Below are 21477 nucleotides of genomic sequence, written 5' to 3'. Positions count from 1 at the left end.
GTAATAAAAAAAATCATAGTCTTGTATCTGATTTCTACAGGGACTGAGCAGTGTATTTGAGCCATGTTAATTGAGTTAACTACATCCATTAGGTTTATGAAAGAATTTTTTAAATTGAATACAGAAATGAAAGGAAACTGAAGTCTTCTTCAACATACTTCACTTGTAATTCTCAGTGCTTCAGGTATGAAGTTGGGAGTAATAGGAAATAAAAAGCATCACCAAACGAGATGCAGCAGTCCTTCAATCTAGTAGTACTGAGCCACTAGAAAGGAATTACACTGAGGTGTGCCCTATCCAGGTAAAACCTTCTGGAAAATGTCCTGTAAATTTCAATTCAAAATTCTGTGTCAAGTTTAACCACAATATGGGGAATCTTGGTGGATGAATTTCAACAATTCAGTTGTCTCCACAGAGGTCAGGCTTGCTTGGTAGTAATTTCTACTGTCCTTGAGAAACTCCATAAATATGACCAAAAACACCACGAGGAAAAAATGTGTTTCCTCATTGAAGATTGTGGTCTAATCATACAACTGCTCTGTAGGCGGCAGCAGCACAGGTAGTGAGACCCCAGACTCTGCCATTCAGTGGGTGACTCCAAGGAAAACGTAGTCCCAATCTGGCTGTGCATTCTGAGGCTCAAAGATAACTTTGTATTCAAGGGATGAAATCTGGGAGAGAAAGGAATTCCAAAGATGTCAGTGAAGACTAATGTTATTAACTGAACCTACTGAGCCAAGAGAAGGACTTAAGGGATGGAGGTAGATGTTCATGTGTATTTTGTAGGAAGAAGCATAAGGATGTTCATGGGTTGGACAGGGGGTCTATTAGTTGTCCTTCAGGATTACTGTAATTGCTATGCTTCCAAAGGGTAGACCAGAACCTCTTGGTTGAAAACTCTTCAGAAACTTACCCTTCAGAATAAAACTCCTAATTTTCACCACATCATACATAGTCTGCTTACCTTTCTATCCTCATTTGCCATGCATCCTCTTCTCCTTCATGTTATCCTCTAGCAATTCAGGTTCCTTGTTACAACTCCAAGGTTCATGTTTTTCTACCTCTGTCCCTTTGTTAAAAAGGGCAGTTGGGGGAGGTTGGTAAGAGTTAAAACCCGGATACTCAGCTCCAAACTTTCCATCAAATCTAGTTTCCTTCTTACTAATTGGAACATGATTATGATGTACAGCTAGTTTTAGACACCATCCTAAAAGTAATAGACCCACTTCCTTATGCCGTCAGTACAGAAAGATAGATCAGAATCTGCCTTTAACTTTGAAGCTGTCTGCTCCACTTACCAACTCCCAGGAGAGAATGTCAGTCCTCGTGTCACTGCGTGGCCTTTCCTTTCAGAGATTATCGAGTTTCTGCTCCAAAGACTGCTTTCAGCAATGCAGAGGCCTTCACTCAATGGAATTCTTATTTTTAGAAATGCTGCATTCTCTAAAAATAGTCCCTGATAGTTCTTATCATCAGAATCTAAAATCCCCTTGGGTAAATGCATACAAGTACACATCTTTACAATTATGGGACCTGACTAGGAAGTTGTAACACTGACATAAAATTCCAAGGATTGAAGACAAATAAGATGACTTGTATAATATTTTAAAATCTCTGGACAGAAACTGCTATATACAGGTATGACAGAATAATAGTATAAAAAACATACGGCAAACCTAAAATAACTAGCCATCAAGGAAGACACACACACACACACACACACACACACACCCCAGTTCCCTCACTGTTTTTCAGTCAGGTTGTTAAAGGCCCTATAATCTGGGTAGATGGTTTCCCAAGCTTTCCCCTGTGTATTTGCCATGGGCTTTTTGTGCATTCCTCTAAGCTCAGTTAAGAAAGGAGAAAAAAATGCTCATTTTCTCTCTGTGTTAGTGTAGAGGAGTTTCCTAAACCAGTAAAATTACCAAGGATTGTAATTACTATCCCTCCCCTGCAATTACCTGTTTTCTTCTTTCTCTTTAATAATATTTTTTCTTTGTTGTGTTATTGTCTTTGTCTTCTTTTAAGGTAACATTTCTATTCACTGCTACAGCTCAAGGGCCTCTTCACTTTCACGTTACTGCAAGTGACTTTTCTGTTAAATGGCAGTCAATGAAAGTATGAAGGGTTTCAGAAATTCTCCTCCTTCCCCTTTCTTTATATTAACCTCAACAACATCACACTTACCCTAGTTCTGTGGACCTCTTGCCCAACCCCATTCCAATACTGTAAATTCTCCCTACTCCTGCTGACACTGTCAGTTACATCCAACACAGTGAGTCTTATAGTTTTTGCTAAAATAATGCCACATCAGGAATTCTCTTTTGCCTCTTCCCATTTGTCTCTCAGGAAGATGAACCAACATCACCTGCTATTTGACCATTTCAAAATGGGGCAGATACATTTTAGGAAGCATGGTCACTGTTCATTTTGGCTTAGAAGTCCGTACTTTCTATTTTCCCAGGAAGAATGTGGCCACTTCACAATCCTTCCAGACTTGCATCTCTTTTTATCTCTATTTCTGAGAACCCATCTGATCTATCTCCTTATTTTCCTCTAGGGAAATGGATAGATAGATATGAAGCTTTGAAGCTACTGAGGGTTGTTGATTTTTATTTTCACATATTATAAACTATTATTAGTTATCACCCATCAATCCTGTTGTAACCTTAGCTTTCTTGTTTGTAAAAGTCTTTGTAAAAGTCACTTTTGTATGCCTATTTCTCACTTTCCACAATTTCAGTTCCGATATACTTGAAATTCAGGACATTCCTATTAGGATCCTACTTGTAAATATTTTTTAGATATACTTCATCACAATCCTCTAAATTTCTAAAGAAAGAAGTGCACTAAAATATATCCTATGTATCATTCATGAGAACTTCCAACCTAGATAGGCCAACATTTATATGTTGTGGAGAACCCCAGTAAGACACTCCACAAGATCATCCCCAAGACATAATCATCAGATTCTCCAAAGTCAAAATGAAAGAAAAAAATGTTAAAGGAAGCTAGAGAGAAAGGGCAGGTCACCTAAAATGGGAAGCCCATCAGACTAACAGCAGACCTCTCAGTGGAAACACTACAAGCCAGAAGAGATGGGGGCAAATAATTCAACATTCTTAAAATCACTCCAACCCACAATTTCATATCCAACCAAACTAAGTTTCATAAGCAAAAGAAAAATAGGATCCTTTTCAGACAAGCAGATGCTGAGAACATTTGTTACCACCAGACCTGCCTTACATTAGCTCCTGAAAGAGGCACTGAATATGGAAAGGAAAGACCATTACTAGCCACTACAAAAACACTCTGAAGTACACAGACCAGTGACACTATGAAGCAACCACATTAACAAGTCCTCAAAAAAACCCTCCAGCATCATGTTGACAGTATCAAATTCATACATATCACAACTAACCTTAAATGTAAATGGGCTAAATGCCCCAATTAAAAGACACGGAGTGGCAAGCTGGATACAGAACCAAGACCCAATGGTATGGTCTCTTGAAGAGACCCATCTCACATGCAGTGACACACATAAGTTCAAAATAAAGGAATGGAGAAAAATCTACCAAGCAAATGGAAAACAGAAGCAGAGGTTGCGATCCTGCTATCTGACAAAACAGACTTCAAACCAATAAAGATAAAGACAAGGGCATTACATAATGGTAAAGGGTTCAATTCAACAAGAAGATATAATTATTTTAAATATACATGCACCCAACACAGGGGCACCCAGATTCCTAAAGGCAAGCTCTTAGAGACCTTCAAAGAATCTTAGACTACCACACAGTAATAGTGAGAGACTTTAACACCCCACTGGCAATATTAGACATATCATTGAGACAGAAAATTAAAGATATTCAGGACCTGAACTCAGCACTGGATCAAAGGGACCTGATAGATATCTACAGAACTCTCTACCAAAACCAACAGAATATACATTCTTCTCATCACCACATGGCACATACTCTAAAATCAACAACACAACTGGAAGTAAAACACTCTTCAGCAAATGCAAAAGAACTGAAACTGAAAACTGAGAGACTGAGGCAGTCCCTGAAAAAAAAACTTGAAAACTGAGGGACTGCACTGAGACAGTCCCTCAGACCACAGTGCAATCACATTAAAATGGAAGGCTAAGAAAACTGCTCAGAACCATACAATTTCACGGAAATTGAATAAACTGTTTCTGAATGACTTTTGGATAAATAATGAAATTCAGGTAGAAATCAAGAAGTTCTTTGAAACTAATGAGAACAAAGACACAACATACAAGAATCTTTGGAACCCAGCTAAGGCAGTATTAAGGGGGAAATTTATAGCACTAAATGCCCCCATGAAAATGTTAGAGACAACCTAAAATCACAACTAAAAGAACTAGAGATCCAAGAGCAAAAAACAAACAAACAAACAAACAAACAAAAAAACCCAAAGTTAGCAGGAGACAAGAAATAACCGAAATCAGAGCTGAACTGAAGGAGATAGAGACAATAAAAAACCATTCAAAAGACGCACAAATATAGGAGCTGCTTTTGTTTTTTTGAAAAAATTAATAAAATAGACCGATAGACTAATAAACAGAATATTAAAATTAAAATAAAGACAAGCAGAAACAAGGGGGATATTACCACTGAACCCACAGGAACATAAACAACCATCAGAGAATACTATGAATGCTGCTATGCACGTAAACTAGAAAATCCAGACAATTAGGATAAATTCCTAAATACTACACCATCCCAAGACTGAACCAGGAAGAAATTGAATCCTGGAACAGACCAATAATGAACTCTGAAATAGAAGCAGTAATAAATAGTCTATCAACCAAAAGCAGCCCAGGACCAGACAGATTCACAGCTGAATTCTACTAGATGTACAAAAGAAGAGCTTGTATCATTCCTTCTAAAACTTTTCCAAAAAAATTGAGGAGGAGGGACTTCTTCCTAACTTATTCTATGAGGCCAGCATCATCTTGACACCAGAACCTGGCAGAGATACAACAAAACAAGAAAACTTCAGGCCAATATCCTTGATGAACAACAATGCAAAAATCTTCAACAAAATACTGAAAAAAAAAATCCAGCAGCACATCAAAAAGTTTATCCACCATGATCAAGTAGTCTTTATCTCTGGGATGCAAAGTTGGTTCCATATACGCAAATCAATAAATGTGATGTGTCACATAGAAAGAGCTAAAGACAGAAACCATATGATTATCTCAATAGGGGCAGAAAAAGCTTTTGAGAAAATTCAACATCCCTTCCTATTAAAAACTCTCAATAACTACATATCGAAGGAACACACCTCAAAATAATAAGAGTCATCTACGACAAACCTACAGCCAACATCATACTGAATGGGCAAAAGCTGGAAGCATTCCCCTTTAAAACCAACACAAGACAAGGATGTCTTCTCTCACCACCCCTATTAACATAGTATTAGAAGTTCTGTCCAAGGCAATCAGGCAAGAGGAAGAAATAAAAGGGATCCAAATAAAAAGAGAAGAAATTAAACTATCCCTGTTTGCAGACAACATGATCCTGTATCTAGAAAACCCTATACATAGTTCCAGCCCAAAAGTTTCTTAAGCTGATAAATAACTTTAGCAAAGTCTAAGGATACAAAAATCAATGTGGAAAAATCACTAGCATTTCTATACACTGACAACAGCCAAGTCAGGGGCCAAATCAGGAACAAACTCCCATTCATAATTGCTACAAAAAAAAAAAAAATACCTAGGAATATAGCTAACTTGGAAGTGAAAGATCTCTACAAGGGGAAATACAGACCACTGCTCAAAGAAATCAGAGATGACACAAACACATGGACAAACATTCCATGCTCATGGATATGAAGAGTTGATATTGTTAAAATGGCCATACTGCCCAAAGCAATGTATAGATTTGATGCTATTCCCATTAAACTATCATTGAGACTCTTCATAAAACTGGAAAAAAAAAAAAAACTATTTGAAAATTCATAGGAACCAAAAATGAGTCTGAATAGCCAAGGCAATCCTGAGCAAAAAGAAAAAAGCTGGAGGCATCACATTATCCAACTTCAAACTATACTGCAGAGCTACAGTAACCAAAAGAGTATGGTACAATAACAGACACACAAACCAATGGAACAGAATAAAGAACTCAGAAATATGGCCACTCACCTAACAACTATCTGATCTGCAAAAACAAGAAATGGGGAAAGGATTTCCTATTCGATTAATGGTGTGGAGATAACTGGCTAGCCATATGCAGAAGATTGACACTGGACTCCTTCCTTACACCATATACAAAAATCAACTCAAGATAGATTAAGGACTTAACTGTAAAACCCAAAACTGTAAAAACCCTGAAAGACAACTTAGACAATACCATTCAGGACATAGGCACAGGCAAAGATTTCATGAAGAAGATGCCAAAAGCAATTGCAACAAAAGTAAAAATTGATACATACGACGTAATTAAACTTAAGAGCTTCTGTACACCAAGAGAAAGTATCAATAGACAACCTACAAAATGTGAGAAAATTTTTGCAAACTATGCATCTGACAAAGGTCTAATATCCAGTTTCTATAAAGAACTGAAATTAATTTAGAAGAGAAAAACCAACAACCCCATTCAAGAGACATGAACAGACACTTTTCAGAAGATGACATATATGAGGCCAACAATCATATGAAAAAAAGTTCAACATCACTGTTTATTAGAAAAATGCAAATCAAAATGAGATACTATCTCACACCAATCAGAATGACTACTATGAAAAATAATGGATATAGGCAACGTAGTTGAGAAAAAGGAGCACTTATACACTATTGGTGGGGGTGTACATTAGTTCAACCATTGTGGAAGACAGTGTGGCAATTCCTCCAAGATCTAAAGACAGAAATATCATTCAACTGAACAATCTCATTACTGGATATATACCCAAAGGAATATAAATCATTCTATCATAAAGACACATGCACACATGTTCATTGCAATACTATTCACAACAGCAAAGACATGGAATCAACCTATATGTCCATCAATGATTGACTGGATAAAGAAAATGTGGTACATATACACAATAGAATATTATGCAGCCATAAAAAACAATGAGATCATGTCCTTTGCAGGGACATGGATGGAGCTGGAGCCTTTTATCTGTAGTAAACTAATGCAGAAACAGAAAGCCAAATACCACGTGTTCTCGTTTATTAGTGAGAGCTAAATGATAAGAACACATGGACACATGGAGAAGAACAACACACACTAGGGCTTATCAGAGGATGGAGGGTGGAAGGAGGGAGAAGATCAGAAAAAATAACTAATGGGTACTAGGCTTAATAGCTGGGTGATGAAATAATCTGTACAGCAAACCCCCATGATGCAAGTTTACCTATGTAACAAACATACACATGCACCTCTGAACTTAAAAGTTATTAAAAGACAGCCAAAATGCAGAACATTGAAAATACCAAATTCTGGTGACAATGTGGAACAACAGGAACTCTTATCCACCACTTGTGGGAATACAAAATAGTACAGCCACAATGAAAGACAGTTTGAGAGTTTCTACAAAACTAAACATAACTAAACATCTTATCACATGATTCAGCAATAGTGTTCCTTGGTATTTACCCAAAAAAGTTGAAATTTTTGGTCAACTAATCACAAAGAAAGCTATATGCAGCTTTATCCATAATTGCCAAAACTTGGAAAAAAACAAGAACTCTTTCAGTAGGTGAATAAATAAGCTGTGATACATCCAAATAATGGAATATTATTTATTGCTAAAAAAATGAACTATCAAACCATAGAAAGACATGGAGGAATATTAAATGTATCTTACTAAGTAAAAGCCATCTGAAAAGGCAACATACTTTATTATTCCAACCATATGATATTCTGGAAAAGGCAAAACCATTGAGACAGTAGAAAAATCAGTGGTTGCCAGGGGCTATAGAGTAAGAAGGGATGAATAGGCAGAACATAGAGGACTTTTAGGACAGTTAAACTACTCTGTATGATACTGTAATGGTGGATACATAACATTACACATTTGTCCAAATCCACAGAATGTGTAATGCCAAGAGTGAACCCTCGTGTAAACTAGGGACTTTGGGTGATAATGATGTGCCAATGTAGGTCCATTAATTGTAATTAATGCACTACTATACCAGGGGGAGGCAATAGTATGATGATAATAAAGGAAGTTATACACTGGGGAAGAGGGGTGGCCAGAGGGTACATGGGAAGTCTCTGTACCTTTTAATTATTCTGTGAACCAAAAACTACTCAAAAAATAAAATATACTTAAAAATACATATGTACATATCTCCCATGGTTTGCATATTTCTACCAAGGTGCCAATAAAGATTTATAACTTTTAGATTAAAACAGAGAAGGGAAAGCCCACAATATTTCTAGTTGGCAATTTGTGAAAAATAAAAAAAATTAGATAATTACCATGTCTAATTTAAGATAAGCATAACAAAATTGATATTCTCTTAATTAAATGTGCTGTTATTACTTTTGCATTTTAGTGAACAACAAATAAAAGTATTTGATTTCTTCATTACCATTATTTGATTTCTTTATGACTATTCTGGTTGTTTACTGCTGTGTAACAAATCACCCCTAGACCTAGTGGTTTAAAACATCAACAATCATGTTACTATCTCATAATTTCAGGGATAAGAAATTTCAAAGAGACTAAACTGGGTAGCTCTGGCTCATGGTTTCTCATGAAGCTGCTGTCAGACAAAGATTGGAGCTGGAACAGGAACCAGTTGGAACTTCTAGGGGCTGGCCAAGCCTCTTTCCTCTCATCTACATTTTGTCTGTTCTGCTCAGTTAGTCCCTGTTTCTAACCCTTGCCTGTTAAAATACAAGCTATTTAAGATCAATTATACCTAATGATATGACCTTCGAGTGAACAACACTGACCGTCTGCTCTGAAGAGTTTTCCCACTGCTCAAGTGACTTCTTTGCCCCCACATGAAGGACCTGAAATTGAAGACATTTCATTATATCACTCAGCTCAAATATCTCAATGGAGTCACATGTTCATTATCATGGTTAAGAGGGGGAAATTGTGGCTGCTTAATATTAACAGGCTATAAGTACAATCTTGAGAACTATGAAGTTTTCCATGATGTTGGTCTTATTTCTGCTTGAGGAAATACACATCAACATGCAAATACAAACATTTACAACCACACTAGGTCATGAAGACAAAATTTTGGGGTTTTTTCCTAATCAGTCTTATTTAACAAGTTGACCAGAGTTTCAGGTTATATTATACATATACATGTATATATGTTTTTGTACATATACATATATGTATATATGTATACACACACACACACACAAAGCTCCTAAGTAGTTGAAGTACCACTTAGTCCTTAAGAACAGTCTTTAATAATATGCCATTACATAAAACTCTTGGGTTATATGTACATTGCAACTTACTTTCATGACCCATCATCCATCACAAACATCTCTTACATAACACCATACACATTATAGAGTATACATTTAAAATGAAGATTCTTGCCTTGACTTTATTAGCACACAATTCTTTTCCCAGTTAATAACCTAATGCAGTTGATCAGAAGCAGATCTGCCTATGCATTTAACGGATAACTAAAGTCTTCTATGACCCTGACTTTTTCTCTCACTCTCTAAGTAGTTAGAATTGGAGGAACTGGCATTTTGAATAATCTTTATCTCTTAAAAGTTACTGGAGTCCAAAATACTCTTGATTCATACTCAAATTCTTCAGCTCATATGGTCTATAATGTTGTGTAGTTTGGCCTCTGATCTCAGTATTATCAAACAGAAGACACTAATCAATCTTAATAGTTGTAATTACATAAAAAATACATTGCTATTACCAGCTTCTCTTAATCTTCTGCCTATTTTGTTAATCACAGCACCAGTTTATTCATTTGTCTATAGTCTCTGTCCAAACACCAGGTACTCTAGACCAGGTACACTTGGGTTACACCCAAGGTACACTAAAACAAATTTTTAAGAAAAAAGAAAAGAAAAACGGTGAAATTTCTCTCTGGGAATGCAGAAGAAAACTTATCAGAAGGCAGATAAGATCAATATGTTCAGCCCATGATCTGATTGAGTCATTATTCATTTCATCAGCAAGCATTACTCAGTATAAATCACATCACATGTGAAAAGCGCCTTCTTTTTTAAGGAAGTGCAAAGATGTTATTTCCTCCATTCAGGATAGGTGAGAGATGAGACAAGCTTTGGATCTTGATTGTCTTTCAGGAAGTCCTGAAAGAAGAACTCAGAAAGAATCACTGTCTTTTAATATCATCAAAACTTGAATGTAATTCGGTCATAGAGCAAAATTTGACTTCAAAAGAAAAAAATAGCCTTCTCTCAATTGAATAATCTTTTGTATTTCTAAATATCGTCAGAGTTTTCCATTATCTTTCTTAATCTGCAATATTATTTACTTATGTCAAGGAAATTGCTCAGGGTACTTGTTTAGAAGTCTTATAGTTTACTTGAGCCTTCAAGAGCTTCAATTAAAGTGGTAATTATATTTATTCCTAGATAAAGCCAAGCTCCCTAACTATGCCAATTTGTATATAAAAATATATATACATGTGTCTGTTCACACACACATATTTTTATCTGTATGTTTCCAATCCTTAAAAAATTTCAATATGAAATTTGTTTATTGATCCTCACAAAGGAATTGAGAAGAATAAGAAGCAATTGTATACCCTTACCCTAGAAATTAAGGCCTATGTACATTTACCTAACTAGGTAATATACAAATCAAGGTTATATCATAGAAGCAGAACTGCTACAAATTATAGAGAATGTACAGTTTAGTATAGTGTTTCCACTGTATGTGATTTTGGGAGCTACTGAAGCATCTATACAAGCTGTTGTTTCTGTTGTCTACTTTGATTCTGACTGGTCAGCCAGATTGGCAGTCAGGAAGGAAAACTGGATATGGGTGAGAGCAAGGACCTTCTTGAACCTACAAAGATGGACCAAGACACATAGGTCAACTGAAACCTATAAGGACAAACTGGAACTTGTATCTGTCTCTGAACATATTCAGCCTCAATACTATGGATCTTCAGAAGTCAGTGCCTTTGACCTGTGGTTGCATACACACTTGCACATGATCCAGATTGGTGCCCTGCACAAGACTTCACAGTTGCTTCATTTGTCTTTCAAATATTGTACAAAGAATCTTCCATGGCCTACGCGAAACCAGATTTATGCAAGAAAGTATGATCTAGAGAACATACTTAAGTTGGCCTAGTACAGAGCCACCACAGAGAGATATATAGTAGAATCCAAGTCTCCTAAGTCTTTTCTCATTTCATTTGCCAAGGTTAATGTCCAACAATGGATTGACATACAGTATTGGCCACAGAAGTAGCAGAACCCAACAGGCAGGCCACAAGAAATAAAATAATTGAATTCAGTTGGGATGGGATAACTTCTATAGTGGTATGACAAGGTCAACCACCCTTGCTCAACAAGTAGGAAGAAAGAATCTTGTATTTCGGTTTATGCACCAGGCATATTTCAGTAGAATATTAATCCTTGCTTTGACCCTCACTGCCTTTCACTGTTTATTCCATTAGTTCAATAAACTGCTCTCTTCAGGCAGTTCTTAGAAAGTAAATTACAAAAATAGTTGTGAAGAGTAATTATCTAAATGTTATCATTTGCTTGCCTCAGAGAAATTAATTATATCCTGTATTGAGCTATTGGATGCCTGACCATATGGAAAACCAGTGTGTGGCCAGGGAATAAGATACTATTAAATATGTCTTACTCCCTTTGATCTCCTACACTTAAGAGTTGTCTACCTAATTAGCAAGACAATAGAGAACAACTCTAAGTCATTAGGAAACAGTGCATTATAAAGTGTTCTCATTTCTCCAAATTCTTATTTTGCTCATTTCTGATTTACCATTTTTCCTAAATTTTCTCCATCTCCTAATTTTCAGGGACCAGGGCCGTAGGAACCATGGCCAAGCCTAAATGTGCATGACATTGCTGCCTGTTTGCACGATGTGGAGCCTGGAGGAGCTACACAGCACGGCATGTCCTGGAGAAAAAGGAAAACAGAGTCAAGTAGTTCTTCTACATGATTCCAAGGGGCTAGAGAGAAAGTGAAAATTCAGGTTTACAAAAATAAGGTAAAAACAGGAGAGTAAGAGCAGATGAAGAGATGAGGATAATGGCAGAAGTGAAATGCATGTCTCAAAATCTTTCAAGCGGGCTTCATTTTCGGGTGTGGACAAGGAGAGCCCTGTGCCATGAACTTCTAGAAGGACTATGTAGGCTCATTAGGAAAAAATTAGACTCAAGCCCTGGAGAGACCTAGGACTACAACAAATGCACATGATGGCAGTTATTACACTGAGCCTGAGGTTTAAAGTAGACAAAGAATCAGAGACAAATCTTGTAGGGAATGTAAAAGCAGAGTTCAAGCCTTGGAGCTTCCTCCAGTGTACACTGACGCTTTTAGTCCTGTCCCCTATGTATGCACTGTAACCACACATAGGCCACTCTTCCCTACTGCTATAATGCTAACATTGAGTTGCTAAAAGTGTACAGTACTTGATCGGTACCAAAATGTGATAGTTTTAGTATTTTTTCCACCATGTCTAGTGCTACATAATAAGCAAACAACTCAGGAAGACTATTATGCAGGAGATATTTTCCTGCTTAGTCATCACAGCACTCAGGTTTACTTGTGGACTAGCAGTGGAGCAGCTGATGTGAATGAGGGATGCTCAGCACCTGAGCTTGGAGCTGGGGCAATATTTGCTTTGAGAATAGTGGCTGCTACTCCCCACCCAAAGCCCCAGAACAGGTGCTATTTTTTCTCTTTGATCAGCTTTTTTCCCCTCCCTGCACAAACAAGGACAGGTATGGAAAACTGGAGGATTATATCAGATCCTCTAGAGAATCTCAGGAGATTTAGGAGAAAATACGGAAAATAACACAGTATTCTTAAACCGCCCCCCCCCCCCCCACACACACACACCCTTTCTTTTGAGGAAAGAAAAAGTTAAATTTACCCTGAAGTCACCCAAACATATTGTGAGGATTTCATCTCATTCACTGCTAGAATTCACATATGGCTGAACTGGCAGGTGGACTGACTAAAGTCCATTTGCAAGGAGATTGAAAACTTAAGGAAACTCATCCCAAGAGAGAAAGATAAGCTGACACAGGTTTGATTTTTTAATTGCTGGAGAGGGCAGTGATAGGTTCAGTGTGATGGATAGTATTTGAATTTTCTCTGTTTCCTTTATAGCTTTTTGCCTACTTTGTAGGGAGAGAGAAGGACATAATTAAACATTGAAAGGGCTGTTTCAATAAATTACATAATGGTTTAGGACTCCTTTATCTCCACTGAGACACAGAAAGGCTTGAAAGGCTGACATCTGTTTTTGTCACCGATACCCTTGAATATGTAGCATCACGCATTCTTCAGTTTTTCAGTGACAGTACCAGGCAGAAGGTGGCACCCACAAGAGTCATGGCAAGTCTGCTAGAAACAGACTTATTTGTGAATACCTGGAAATTCTCCCTGGGGATACCCCAAAACACTTAATTTCGAGACGGGCCTCAAATATTAAAATATTTTCAAAGATCCTGGGCATCTTGCATCAGAAAGTATGAGCAAGATCCAGTTAAATTTGAGTTATTGCATGACCATTTACCTACCCAGATATTAATGAGTTTTGGGGAATTTGGGTTAATAAAAATAATTGGGAACCTTATTAGTTTTCTGTGGCTGACATAACAATTACTATGGAAAAACTGGGTGGCTTAGAATAAACTAATTTTATTATTTTACCTTTTTGGAGGCTAGAAGTTCAAAATCAAGGTATCAGCAGGGTTGGTTCCTTCTAGAGGCTCTGAGGGAGAATCTGATGGAGGCATCTTCTCTAGTTTCTGCTGGGTGCTCTAGTCTTTGCCTACATCTTCACATAACATTTTCCTCTGTCCTCTTCTATTATAAGGACACCAGTCATTGGATTAAGGGCCCACCCTAAGTCAATATGACCTCATGCTAACTAATTACACCTGCAAAAACCCTATTTCCAAGTAAGTTCACATTCTGATGTTCCAGTGACCATGAATTTTGAGAGGACACTAGATAACCCAATATAGGAACAGATCTATTAGGTTTTTCATGTAATTACTTTTTTAAAAGCCTCTCTATTTTTTCATAAATGAAAAGATAACACTTGCTGTATTGTTGACATATGCAAGATAATGTTGAATTTGGAGTCAGTTATCTATTATGGATAATTGTTTTGTACATAATAGACAAGATATGTTGTACATTATGGACAAAGTATCTTGTAAGATTCAATGACTTTTATCTTAAAGTTTGTCAGAATGGTTATACTTTTAAAATTTCTGACTTGAACAGCAACCCTGAATCATCCAAGGGAATAAATGTCTGTTTCAAGTCACAGTTGAAACAAAACCAGCATAAGTCCTCTTCATAATTCATCTATAAAATGGATTACAGGAAATTCTACTTTTGATTAATTATTCCAAATGGCATTCTGCTGGGTGTCCATTAAGAATTCTAGAATTTAATTTATGTAGCATTCCATTCTTATGCTTAATTTAGGATGGCTCCTGATAAATCAATTTACTAAAAAATAAAAAATCAAAGTCATATCAGACTTCAGAAGAAGGGTCTAGAGAAGCTGCCCCAATCAACAGTTTGAAAGAATGTGGCTAGGAAGAGTCAACCATGACAAGACCAGATAAAAGATAAAAAAGAGTCTGAGATTCTAAAACACCCACTTTCAGTTGGCTTAGTTTTACTTTTATCCAATATAGGATGAAAAGGAGAAATCTGTATACAAGTAATTTATACTTCTGGTACTTAAAACCATCTTGTAATCTCTAGCTCTAAAGGAAATGGCAAGAGCCCAAAGCCATCATTGCTAGCATTCCCATTTGAAGTATGAATAACCTGTTCCATTTTCATCTCCTTGAGCTACTTTGCATTATTCACATCTTTGCTTCATACTCCTTTCTATCAGTTTTCTTTTGCATAATTTATCAGGGACTAAAATTACCTGGGTTTGTTATTGGCAAATGAGATGTTGCTAGTTTTGTGTAACTATGTCTTAAATATTTTTTCTCTAGCACAGCTTATAACTCTCCAGTTAACCTAAAAACTATATGATGAAGGAAAAAGCCTTTAAATAAATGAGAACTGATGAGGTAATTTGGGATGCCATAAACACACGTTTTTGCTTTTTCAAACATGGTCACCACTTTTTTGTTTTATAGTTAGTTCTAAAGGTTTCTCGTCCCTTAATGACTGAAATCTTTGAGGCCAACAGTTGAGGCTTATTTAAATTTGGGGTCAGGTTTTGGCATTGTGCATAACATGGAATAGCAGCATTCAAGGAGCGTTTGTTGACTCGATTGGGAAGTCATTTTAAGACAATACACTATTTTCACAGACAGGATGTCTTCTTTTTGCGCCCCCCCCCCCCCCCCCCCCCCCCCCCGCCCCCAAAAGGAAGCTTGGGTTATTTTCTATGCTTCTTCAGGGGAACAATAGCACTGAGGAAGCTTTTTTTCTTGTTTTCCTGAGGTCCTCTTTGGTAGTGAACCACTCCCATTAGGTAGGCCTGCCCTTTAAGAGCTCAGAACTCTGTTTCACAACGTCAAAGAAAGCTGATAAAGTCAATAGAGGGTTTTTAATCCATCATTCTAATTCTACTTGGAGCTTTGAAGTGATTGTAAATAAAGTTAATCTTATTTCATTTCTACTGTACTTAGCTTGTGTCATTGCCATAGTTATTGTACATTTAAGTGCATTATAACTAAAAAAGTCTAGTTGGTTACAATTATTTAAACAATTACCAGTTGACTATTGTATCACAAGTTTAAATATAAATGGATAGGAATAGGAATTTCCTACACAGGAAACAAAACTTTATGCTGGTAATTTCCTCTAGCAGCTACTTTTATGCCTGAAACCTGGAATAGACAATTCATTTCCTAGCATTCAAAACAAAATATCTAAGAGTGTTTTTCTATTACTGACAAGAAAAACCAGTGTCTTTATTCATGCTGAAAACCAAAGTCACCAGAGGGAGAAGTTGATGCTCCTGGCAGGTGAAGGGAATGTCAGTTTTAGAACTTAGTGAAGCCTGGTTTTCACGTCTTTCTTTCACAGCCTCCAGCACTTTCCGAAGCAAAGTCTTAGGGTCAGACCACAGTCTTGATACGAAATCAGTTCCTCTAGTTTAGATCCCTCTGAGAAAGGATGCTCTATCATAAGCTTATTTTTGTATATTAAAAATATTTTATTTGAGAATGCTCTAGAATTTACAACATTCCTGAAGTTCCTAGAGATAATGGCATTTAAAGCCCATTGTGCAGTACATTGCTGCTAAAGTACACATTCAAATAAACTTCATATATTACAAAATTGCTTCTCTCAAAGGCAAAATCATAGCTATACATACAATCTAATATTTTATTATTCATGATCTAGCAGGTGATTGTGGTTCAGCATGCTAACCAAAACATAACAATTATAAGAGGTTATAGCAGTTTCCATTATAATTATTAGCAGTATTATAATGTTAGCAATGTTATAATAGTTCAAATTAAGCTTATATTTGTAAAAACAGCATACCTCATGAGAACATGGAATTAACTCCAACTGCCATGGTTAATGGGAATATGATGGAAAGTTGAACTTCAATATCATCTAATGCAGTATTATTACCACTAATGAAATCTAGTTCTATGCAGGAACAAATAAATGCAAAACAAGACAAACAGGAAAACCTCAGAGATAGGCCATACTTCTCTTTAACTTGCTAGTAGCACATCTAGAAGGCAAATTTTGCCAATAGGTTACTTAGAGGATAAGATGGTGTTCCATGTACCACAATTTCATAGTTATTATGTATAAAAATTCAGTTTTTGACTTAGAGGGAAATGTATATAACTGTAACGACTAATGTAAGGAAATAGACCATCCTTGAAATATTTACTACAGCTTTTATAATATGATATTTACTCTTAACTGACATCATGACAATGAATCTTTGCACTGATGTCCTAAAGTACTGACAAAATCTGCTGAATTATATGTAAGGGAGAGGTCAAGGTGCTGTTTATCATAACAAATGATAATTAGAAACAGATTCTTTAAAAACGCTAAGGAATCCCAGAACAAAAATGCTCTTTGGAAGTTACCTAGCCCATCGCAAAGCATGAGGTAGCATCATAGTGAAGTATCTATCCTACTTTAGAAAGTGGATAGTGCAATAATGTCTTCATTATTCCAGTGAAATATTTAACAGCCTTTTGATCTAGGAAATTATTTCGCCTAATCAAGAAACTGTAAAATACAAAAAACTAGCCGGGCGAGGTGGCAGGCGCCTGTAGTCCCAGCTACTCAGGAGGCTGAGGCAGGAGAATGGCGTAAACCCAGAAGGCGGAGCTTGCAGTGAGCTGAGATCCGGCCACTGTACTCCAGCCTGGGCGACAGAGTGAGACTCTGTCTCAACAACAACAACAACAACAACAACAAAACTGTAGGTCTAAGCAAAAATTCTTTTTTTTATTTTTACACAATATAATAAAGAGAAAACTCTGGCATAAACAGACCATGAGCAAGATTTGACTTTTCTATGTTCAAATGAAAATGAACACATGAAACATATTTGCAAGTGGCTGTGGAGGAAATAGCTTCTGGGGCAGGGCTCTTCCTTCTTTTGTTGAACAAACCCACCTTCAATGTCCAATCAATTTTCCTCCTTCAAACTTTGATCGTCATTAGCAACAGAATGACCAAACTGAGTGCCCTAGGTTGGGAAAGAAGGACTATCTTTATACAAATGCGTTTGCAAATACTTGTCTCTCTTAGCATGTGTCTCTTCTGGATATATTCACATTTTCTCCCTGGACAATTTTTGAGGGCATTAGATTGATTTATTTTCCATTATTAAAATTAGCAGCATATTCTTTTGCCCTAATCTTCCCTCCATGAGTTTAAACAAGAACTTCCAACTCGTTGTCCTAGCATTTTAATTTTTTAAATCTCAATATTTGTTTACAGTGTTTTTCTTTTAAAGTAAAACCTATATTGAAATGTACACACCTTAAGTGTACAAATCTAGGAATCTTGAAAATGGCATATACCTGTGTAACTCATACTTCCACCAAAATATATAACATTTCCATTACCTCAAAAAATCCTTTCATACTCTTCCCACCTATTTTCTCCCCACCGAAGGCAACCACTTTTCTGATTTGTTTCACCACTGATTAGCTGTACCTGTCCTAGGGTTTTATATAAATGAAATCACACAGGATGTTGTCTTTATGTTTGACTTTTCCTTTAGCATAATGTCTATGAGATGTTTCCTTGTGTATTCCTTTGCTATTGATAAGTATTCCATTGTTTGATTACACACAAATTTGTTTTTACTATTGATAAATATTTACATGGTTTCTACTTGTATGGCTACTATGAATTAAGTGGCTGTAAACATTATTATACAAGTATTTACCCAGATAGGTTTTCTTCTTATGTAAATGCCTACAGTGAAATTGTTGGATTGTAGAATAGGTATATATTTAACTTTATAGCAACTGTCAAAACTATTTTCCATACTTCTTTTTACCATTTTACTGTGTTACTACTAATATATAAGGGTCATAGTTGTTCTCTAATCTTACTGAAGTTTGATACTGATGGCCTTTTAATCTTAGCTATTCTAGTGGAGTTGGAATGATGTCTCATTATGGCTTCGATATCAAATTTTCTGAAAACTAGCAAAGTATGTTTGCATATGCTTATGGTATCATCCTCTGTCATGTATCTATCCAAATCTTTTTTCCCCCACAACTGTTTAGAGGATTGAAAATCCAAATCCTTTATATGTTATTAAAATTGGGCTGTCTTCCTATTGAGTTGTAGGAAGTATTTGTTTATTCTGAATATAAATATTTTCAGATATATTCCATATAAGTATTTGTTAAGATTCTTAAAGTTGTATTTTGATGAACAGAAGTTTAAATTTTGATTAAGCATAGCGTACTTTTTTTTTTTTTCTTCTCTGGTAATTGCTTTCAGAACTCTGCCTGAGAAATGTTTCCTAACCCCAGGCACAAGGATAGTCCCCTGGTTTCTTCTATAAGCTATACATACTAGCTTTTATTTTTAGTTCTGTGATTTTTCTCAAACAAAAATTTGTGTATGGTGAAACACAGAGGTTGACATTGTTTTGTTTTCATGTGTATTCAGTTATTCAAAAATCATTTGTTGAAAATGGTTGAATTTTCACTGTATTGTTCCATTGAATTGCTTTGATGTCTTTATAAAAAATAAGTTGGTACAACTCAAACACCCTAGACATGATGTAACGTCAAGGAAAGGACTATGAAAGGCGGGTAAAAAGTTGGACAGCCCAGAGATCTGGAGACTTGAGATACAATGCAATGAGTCTTTCAGTTTCTTTATTGTCATCCAAGTATCTGTGGATAGAACACTGCAGAAGTCTCCAACCCTGAAAGCCAACAGGCACAGTTAAAAAAAAAAAAAAAAAAAAAAAAAAACTTCCAGTAAAGTCTTTCTTCCAGCCAATGAACCAGCAAAAGGGTGGTCCAATGATAATAAACCTTTAGTATCTACCTAACTTCAGTCAAACAAAATGAAAAAAATTCACCCCTACTTCCACAGGTTTCAGGGTGGCAAAGTGGGAAGTGAATACTCCTGTCCATCCTTTAGTCTAGCAGAAACAGGCAGTACTCCGATTCCCCTGCCAGGTGGTGGTGGTGAGCCCAAGGAAGAAGTTTATCTTCCAACGTTGCTGGGCTAAACAGGGATATGCTCCAGTTCTCCAACTGGGGTAGTATGGGGGTGGGATATTTCATCAACAGAGATTTCACTGCCACCCAGCAGTGATAAACTTAAAACCGTTAATGGGAGTAGGGAACATCAGGCTTTCCTCCCCAAACCCTTTGGGGGCCCAGGGAGAGTAACTAAGAATCTGCTCCCATTCATGATCAATGAAGGTAGGAGGTGGGAGTAATTCACACTTTGTCTCCCCCCTCCTTTTCTATGGTATCAATGGGTAAAGAGTTGAAAATACCCAATTAGACCTAGTGTTACACCTCCATATGAGGACTGCCTACTAAAGACAAGAAGCTAAAATAGGATCTCACAATATCCAAAATGTCTAGAATACAGTTAAGAAAATTACTACTTATAGCAAAATGCAGGAGATGATTCAATTGTTTGTTGAAATTATCTGACAAGGATGTCAAAGAAGACATCATAAACAATACTTTAAAAAGTAATCAGAGGGTGGGGCGGAGCAAGATGGCCAAATAGGAACAGCTCCAGTCTCCAACTCCCAGCACGAGCTACACAGAAGACTGGTGATTTCTGCATTTTCAACTGAGGTACTGGGTTCATCTCACTAGGGAGTGCCGGACAATCGGTGCTGGTCAGCTGCTGCAGCCCGACCAGCGAGAGCTGAAGCAGGGCAAGGCATCGCCTCAACTGGGAAGCACAAGGGGAAAGGGAATCCCATTTCCTAGCCAGGGAAACTGAGACACACAACACCTCGAAAATCGGGTAACCCCCACCCCAATACTGCGCTTTAAGCAAACGGGCACACCAGGAGATTATATCCCACACCTGCCGGGAGGGTCCCATGCCCACAGAGCCTCCCTCATTGCTAGCACAGCAGTCTGCCATCTAACCGCAAGGCAGCAGCAAGGCTCGGGGAGGGGCGCCCGCCATTGCTGAGGCTTAAGTAGGTAAACAAAGCCAATGGGAAGCTTCAACTGGGTGGAGCTCACAGCAGCTCAAGGAAGCCTGCCTGTCTCTGTAGACTCCACCTCTGGGGACAGGGCACAGCTAAACAACAACAAAAGCAGCAGAAACCTCTGCAGATGCAAACGACTCTGTCTGACAGCTTTGAAGAGAGCAGTGGTTCTCCCAGCATGAAGGTTGAGATCTGAGAACAGACAGACTGCCTGCTCAAGTGGGTCCCTGACCCCTGAGTAGCCTAACTGGGAGACATCCCCCACTAGGGGCAGACTGACATCCCACACCTCACACGGTGGAGTACACCCCTGAGAGGAAGCTTCCAAAGTAAGAATCAGAAAGGTACACTCGCTGTTCAGCAATATTCTATCTTCTACAGCCTCTGCTGCTGATACCCAGGCAAACAGGGTCTGGAGTGGACCTCAAGCAATCTCCAACAGACCTACAGCTGAGGGTCCTGACTATTAGAAGGAAAACTATCAAACAGGAAGGACACCTACACCAAAACCCCATCAGTACATCACCATCATCAAAGACTGGAGGCAGATAAAACCACAAAGATGGGGAAAAAGCAGGGCAGAAAAGCTGGAAATTCAAAAAATAAGTGTGCATCTCCCCCTGCAAAGGAGCACAGCT

This window comes from Rhinopithecus roxellana, chromosome 5 (genome assembly GCF_007565055.1).
Source record: "Rhinopithecus roxellana isolate Shanxi Qingling chromosome 5, ASM756505v1, whole genome shotgun sequence".
In the NCBI taxonomy this organism is placed as follows: domain Eukaryota; kingdom Metazoa; phylum Chordata; class Mammalia; order Primates; family Cercopithecidae; genus Rhinopithecus; species Rhinopithecus roxellana.
This window is presented reverse-complemented; position numbering follows the sequence as displayed.